Genomic DNA, 7,461 nt, shown 5'->3' with positions numbered 1-7,461 from the left:
TGGCTCACAACCATCTGTAATGGGATCTGATGCCCTCTTCTGGTGTGTCTGAGGACAGCTGCAGTGTGCTCACATAAAATGACAGCTACAGTGTACTTATATATAATAAATAGATCTTAAAAAAAAAAAAAGCCAGCCCCAACTCAGTAGTCACACTGAAAATGGCCAAGGAAGACTAGAACGTCTTCTGTTTTAGGCTCTGTGTCTGCCTGTGACATTAATTTATACTTAAAACTGTAAATAGACGGAAGTTATCAAACTACTGTACTTCCTTTCTCCTCTGTCAATTTATTTTTTATTGTTAAATGAGGACATGAGTGTTCCAGGCAAGGTTGAGAAGAAGGGCTTTATTGTAGACATGAAGGCCAGTTCAGCCAGAGGCGTCTGGGCAAAGTCCAGATGAGGGAGAGAGAGCCGTGGGCAAAGCGTGACCAGCTGACTGAACCAGGCCACAGGAAGAGAGTCGGGGAGAGCAAGATGGGAAAAGAGGGAAGAGGAGAGAGGGCAAGGGACCCAAGAGAGGAGCCAAGAACCAGGAGGTCCTTGTGGTCAAGACCACAATAGAGCATGTGGTCACAATGGCAGAAGTGGGGATCTGGGGGACTGGGGCCCCTGTGCTGAAGAGGGTTAGGGTAGAGGGCAGGGTGAGAAGTGTTGGGAGGAGCCACAGGTACTGAGTGAGGCTCACCCCGAGTTTCTTTGGGAATTAACAACAAATTAAAATTTGGTCCAGATCTCACTATGTAACCAACCTCATGTGGCATTCAAAGAAAACTGAATGTTTGGGTCTGTATAGGTAACAACCTTTTGGCTTGGTGTTCCTGCTGGGAAGTAGAACCATGCAGGCTTGTGAGTCCTGGAGTCAGATGCCCTCTCCCCATCCCTTCGTTAGGGGGCCCATGTCTCAGCCCAGATGTCTTGTCGAATGCTGTATGAGATGGAGCACCGATTCGTGGAAGGATCTCTTGTGGCTCCTTACCCAGGCCTCGGAAGTGGTAAAACCAGGATGAGAACTGCTCCTCTGCTGCCAGGAGAGCTCCTTAAAGGCCAGGACTGGGATGTTAGCTCAGTACCTGCATGAGGAATGAATGGATGCGTGGGTGAGTAACCGAGGCTGAGGGTGAGGGAAGCTCATTGTGTGGTAAGTGCAGGAGCATTCCCTGAACCTGAGGCTGGCAGTCATGAGAAGCATGCTATGAGGTCATCAGTCTGGAGGAGGAGGAGGAGGAGTGTGTGTGTGTGTGTGTGTGTGTGTGTGTGTGTGTGTGTGTGTGTGTGTGTGTTCGTGTAGAGTGCCGCTGTGCTGGCACAGCCTTCGTCAGAGCCCTGAAAGGGGCTGAGTGGGCTGTGACTCAGGTCTGTGACTCACTCACTGTACTGTGGCCTCCATCCTCTGGGTACATCCTCTGGACCATTGAATTTAGTCTCAAGCAGAGGAGGGTGAGATCTGGGCCAGCACCTCTGGATGACTCACCTCCTTGAGCTGAAAGGAAGGAGCCAAAGCCCAATTCTCTTGTACTCTCGTCACTCTGTGCCTCCCTGGGGTTCACATGCAGACTCAGATTTCCTGAATGAATAGATTCTGGCTACTCGATTGATGATCTCCTCCCACCCCCAGCCCATATTTTCCTGCTCAAACTGTATAGTTTCTCTGGTCCTTCTGTATGGTGGTCTCCTGAGCTTCTGGTATGAACTTGAGGTCAACTTACAAAGATCCTCACAAGACTCTCCAAGACCTTCCGCCCCTCTGGTTGTCACAGCTCCCCAAACCCTTCCAGTTTACCAACCAATCTTCCATCCCTTGGCAACCCCTGGGGCTGGCAGGGTGGTGCCAGCCTTTAGTTACCTGCTCTGACCAATCAGTTGGCAGAAACAACATAAGAGAGGGGGGAGTATTTGCTTGTGGTTTCAGAGAGCTCTAACCCTGGTTGCCTGGCTCTACCGATGTGGATGGGATGTCCTGGCAGTGGGGACGTGAGACCAGCCGCTTTCCTCACGGTTGGCAGGAAGCAGGGGAAACTATACAGTATGAAACATGAGGGATAACCTTCAAAGGTGGGACCCCAGCTCCTTCCAACTAGGTTCCCCCTGAAGTTCTCAGAACCTTCACAGACCAGCACTGCTAGCTCAGAGCCAAGCATTTCATTCATGACCTGGCAGGGAACACTGCACACTCGAACTCCAACAGAAAAACACGGAAGCCCCAAGAGGAGAGGAATTAGGAGGGAGGTTCATGAAGGGCATTGCCTGGCAAAGACATGCCATAGAGCGGTCAGGGCTGGCCAGGCGAACTGCCATGCATTGGTTGGTGGTGGCTTGGGATGGGGGACAGCGTTGTGACATGACTGGACTGTGTAGGAGTGGGAGTTGGGGACAAATGGGTCTCTTAGAGTTTTAAAGTCTCAGGTAGCCAGGTAGCCAGGTAGCCAGGTAGCTTTAGACTCACTATGTACCTGAGGATGATTCTGAACTCCTGATCCTTCTGCCTCCATTTCCCAGTTTCTGGGCTTGTAGGTGTACATTACCCAGTCCACCTCTGACCAGTGCGTTGACTTCTGTGGAAGAGAAAGGGAGAGCCACTGAGGGTTTTTAACAGGGGGTGCTACAGAGTAACTCACTAGGGAGGTTATATTGGAGGAAACTGGAGCCAGGCTGCTGGGGGTTGCTGGGGTTTTGGGTGCCACTGAAGGATGCTGGGGGCCACTGAGGGATACTGGGGGCTGTGGGGCTATGAGGAAGGCTGGGGGCTGCTGGGAACTGCCTCCACAGTCTAGATAAGACATTCAGAGTCTTCCTATAGGCAATAGCAGAGGGTACAGTAGAGGAGTGGACAGCACCCAGAGAGCTGTAGAAGAGGGACAGGAAATTGCTGGGCTTATGGGTCTTAGGCTATTATCCTGAATAAATCACACACACACACACACACACACACACACACACACACACACACACACACCCCTACAAAGATGTTCTGCGTTGGGTGTCATCCACACACAGATGTGAGTGGAGCTGAGGCAGTATGTGAGAAGAATAGGGAAAGAACTGACCACCATGGACCAAAGGTAGCACAGCAATGAGGTTGTGTCCTTCCCGGGAGGATGGCCCCTGGTTCTAGCTTCATTTCTGTTGCTGTGATGAAATGCCCTCACAAAAGACCATTTCTGAGAGAAGGGGTTCATTTTAGCTCGCAGTCCCAGGCTATGGTCCATCCCTTTGGGGAAGTCAAGCGGTGGGAACTTGAAGCAGCTGGTTGCACCACACCACCCAGTCAAGAGCAGTGAGAGAACGAGCTCGCCTGCCTACCGCTCAGCTTGCCTCTCTCCTCTTCTGTGATTCAATCAATCAACACAGTCAGGACAGTGTCCCACAGACCTGACCACAGGCCAGACAGTCCCTCACTGAAACTCTCTTCCCTGGCGACTGACGATTACCATTGGCTGTCGCATAGTGTGAAGGCGCCTGCCTACCCATGGCTTCCTTTGATGTGGGCAAGGCCCTGTGAAGGACACTGGTGGCTCTCCTCAGATGGTCCAGGGTGAGGTGACTTGAGGGAAGCCTTGCTTTCTCCCTCTGCTCTCTTTCTTCCCTCCACCCAGTGCCAGGCTACACAGGTTACCACCCAGGAACTTAAGATAGGGCCTGAGCAGGAAGCCAGGGAGGGGCCCACTGGGAGACTTCCCAGAACTCTGGCTGTGGGTGGGCGTGGCTGCAGGCTCTGGGAAGGGTTCCTTGAGCCCTTTAGCCATGGAGGGTTGTGGAAGGGTTAGGGTTTCAGATTCAGTAAAATAAATAAAAAGAGACCATAATAAACCAATTCTGAAAGGCAGCTTAGAATGTTTCTGTTAGTACATTCTGAATATTCCATAGGTTGCGCCTAGTTAAAAGTGTTTGATAGGGCTTGGAGGGATGGCTCAGAGGTTAGAGCACTTGTTGCTTTTGTAGAGGACCTGGGTTCAGTTCCCAGCACCAACATGGTGGCTCACAACCATATGCAATCTAATTCTAGGAAATTTGATGGTGCCTTCTGACCGCTGCAGGTACCAGGAGTGAATGTGGAGGAGCCCTCCATACCAACACACAGGCAAAATACTCAGACACACAAAATGAAGTGGATTAATCTAGAATTTGTAATTGATACTTTTCTGAAATTTAGATCTCACCAGGCAGCTGCCTTTTCTTTGCAGTCGCTAAATTTCACAGCATATAGTGGGTGCCACACTCCCTTTGCAAAGCAGAGCGTGGGGAAGTGTCTTCGACCTGTAGGTCTTGACCCCCTAGTCAACCAGCCCGTTCACAGGGGTCGCCTGAAGACCATCAGAAAACACAGATATTTACGTCATGGTTTATAACAGTAGCAAAATTACAGTTGTGAAGTAGCAACAAAAATAATTTCATGTTGGGGGTCACCACGGCACAAGGAATTATGTTAAAGGGTTGCAGCTGCAGAAAGGTTGAGACCCACTGCTCTTGACCATAGTAAAAACAATCATGCAGAAATGACAGAACACCTGGCAGGCAGAGGCAGGGGTATTGCTGCAAATTCTAGGCCGGTCTGGTCTACATAGAAACTTCCAGGTCAGAGTTGCAAAGATGGCTCAGTGGTTAAGAGGTCTTTCACAGGACCCACATGACTGACAGCTCACAACTATTGATAAGTCCAGTTCCAGGGGACCTGACGCCCTCACGCAGACACATGCAGGCAAAACAGCAGTGCGCGTTAAAATAAGTTCTGGGTCAGCCAGAACTGTTCACTGTAACAAACAAAAGAACTAACATCTGTGCCCTGCGCCCACCCTGGGACTTATCTGGGACTCGAGGCCATGTGAATAAGACCCGTCCCTCGCTCAGCCCAGCAGCCCAAGGTTCTGAGGCCTCTCATGCACCAATGGCACCACACCTGCCTGGATAGATAGTGCCTGCCTTGGATCCAATGATCAGTGTCAGGGGCCAGGCTGTCCTCTGATGAGAAGCCACCCAGGTCCTTTTTAGTGCAGGGATTTAGACCTAACAGCCTCAGCACCAGGGCAGTGGAGGAACAGGCTATTCCTGGGCGTGAGAAGCCTGTTTTAGTGACAGCTCTACACAGCTTGCCTGGACCCTCTAGAGCTGAAGACATTTCACACTCCTGACTGTATTGTGCAGTGATCAGCCTCCGGGACTTTGCTCACCCCTGTGTGACACAAGTGACGGTAGAGATTTCAGAGTCGCTCAGAAGTACAAAAGATGCTAGAATCAGCATTCTCCACAGGTCTCCATTTCCACTGTAGGGTAGGGCTTAAGACTGATGCAGGCTGGGGTTGGGGATTTAGCTCAGTGGTAGAGCGCTTGCCTAGGAAGCGCAAGGCCCTGGGTTCGGTCCCCAGCTCTGGAAAAAAGAACCAAAAAAAGAGATTGATGTAGGCTAAAGGGCTGGAGAGATGGCTCAGGGCTTAAAAGCTGCTCTCTGAGAGGTCCTGGCTCCCAGCACCCATTTTATTGCCTCCCAGTGGCCTGGCATTTTAGCTCCAAGGGATCCTATACCTCCTCCGGCCTCTGCAGACACCTCATGTGCAGGTGCATACCCATAAGTCCACAGCTCTGCCATTGCCACAGGCACAAGACAGAGGCCAGCAGCTCTCTCTGGCACACTTCTCCCACCTGTCCTAAATGAAATGAGCAGAGGAATCTTCATGAAGATCCACCTAGGGCAGGAAGACAGGGCACTGTTAGTCTCGTGGTGAGTAGAAGGGAACTTGGAGCAAAAGGAAAGAGTGTGCCAAGTCCCTGCAGCCTCCCAGCATCTCAGTGGGTACCTACGTAGGGAGAACTGGTCAACCACAGATGTGTCTGTGATGGTTACAGCAGCCTTTGAAGTAGGGAGACGAGGAGGCACGTGGCAGGAATTGCAGGTGTGGAGTTGAATGTTTAATCCCTCGACCATCATTTCTTCTCAGGATTATCCCAGAACGAAATAAGCTTCTGTCTGAGAAGGGTTATATACACAAAGTTCTAGCAGCATGGATCATGTCAACCAGAGCTCTCAAGTCAAGCAGAAGGCAGGGTCGGGTGCCACCAAGGGGACAGATGATGTTCTTGGAAATAAAAGTCTCTTCTGCTCTGGTTGGATGATACTTAGCACCTCGTTCTCACTCTTTGTTAATAAACTTAAACAATAAGCACAGTTCTCCCGAGGAACGCTGACAGCCTGTGTTTATGTGTTTATGTTTATGTCTCTGTCTCTGAGAAGCTACAACTGTTATGTGGATTTTTAACAAAACGAGTTTTGTTAACACAGTGTAATAATTGAAGCCAAAAGGAGAGGTGGACTCCTCCCAAATGTTTCTCATTCCTGAGTGTTTCTTCACTTTCTTCTCCTCCTCTCTTCTCTCTTAAAGCAGGGGCAGTGGCCTATCTGAGACCATCTCTGATGAGGCCCAGGCTTGTAAGATTGTCCCTATCATTCTGAGAAGAGTCCACAGAGGGGTCACTGTCGTCCCCTGCTGTTTCCAGGGGGCTTTGTCTCCTTCTCTGCTCTTCTTCCTAGAAGAGGGACTCAGGAATAATCTGAACCCTAAGCTTGGTGCCTGCTGGGCCTCAGACAGTGAGGTGGGAGGAGAGGAGAATGGAGAATGTATATGAACACAAGACAGGAGCAAGAAAGCAGTGGTCACCTCTGCGGTTTAGTCAGGAGTTCCGTCTTTTGGCTGAAAGCAACAGAAACCAAATTAACTAGTGTCTTTGTTAGGGTTTACTGCTGTGAAGAGACACCGTGACCAAGGCAAGTCTTAGGACAACACTTAAGTGGGACTGGCTTACAGGTTCAGAGGTTCAGTCCATTATCACCAAGGTGGGAACATGGCAGCATCCAGGCAGGCATGGTGCAGGGGGAGCTGAGAGTTCTTCATCTTCATTCCAGGCAGCTAGGATGAGGGTCTTATAGCCCACACCCACAGTGACACACCTACTTCAACAGGGCCACACCTTCTAATAGAGTTCTCTGGGTCTAGCATATACAAATCACAATTAGCTTCATCCCCAAAGGGAAGGCAGGCGATGGCTCACAGGAGCTGTCCGTGGAGCCCGCAGAGAGAAGCACCTGGCCTCAGGGAATGGATGCTCTGAGCACGAAGCCTGTCTTCTCTCTGCCTGTGGGGTCACCCACAGCCTGCAGCATTGTGAGGCCCGGCTTCCAACCTCACAACCCCAGGCCACAGGGAGACTTCTGCAGGGCCCAACTTTGTTCCTCTCTAGCTCTGACGAAGGAATGGCAAGAGTACCTAACCACGGGCTGAAGGGAGTGCAAATGGTACCAGCCACTTTGGAGGGAGACTTGCCAGTGTCTGTTCTGATTTCAGATATCAACACTATTGATCTGCCATCACTTCTTAAACTCTAGACCGGTCACTCACACCCGGGCCTCCAGAATGTTTCAGACAAACTTCCTGGAGCCAGAGAAAGTTACTGCAACGGTGCCATACATCC

General features: G+C 50.6%; 1 long non-coding RNA gene across 2 annotated transcripts; it reads right to left on the bottom strand.

The window, feature by feature from the left end:
• Positions 1-270: 270 nt before the first annotated feature.
• LOC148005113 (uncharacterized) lies at positions 271-3,617 on the bottom strand. Of its 2 annotated transcripts, none has more exons than XR_015623444.1 (3): positions 3,468-3,617; positions 2,454-2,555; positions 271-1,073 (listed from the first exon to the last, which is right to left on the bottom strand). It is a non-coding gene; the product is annotated as an uncharacterized LOC148005113 (long non-coding RNA). The 2 variants fall into 2 exon arrangements; XR_015623445.1 differs by having other exon boundaries at positions 281-1,073; positions 3,432-3,600.
• Positions 3,618-7,461: the final 3,844 nt, after the last annotated feature.

The sequence above is a fragment of the Rattus norvegicus genome, chromosome 6 (genome assembly GCF_021556685.1).
Source record: "Rattus norvegicus strain SHRSP/BbbUtx chromosome 6, alternate assembly SHRSP_T2T, whole genome shotgun sequence".
Taxonomy (NCBI): Eukaryota; Metazoa; Chordata; class Mammalia; order Rodentia; family Muridae; genus Rattus; species Rattus norvegicus.
Note: the sequence above shows the minus strand (reverse complement) of the source record. Positions and strands in the feature narration are given on the sequence as shown.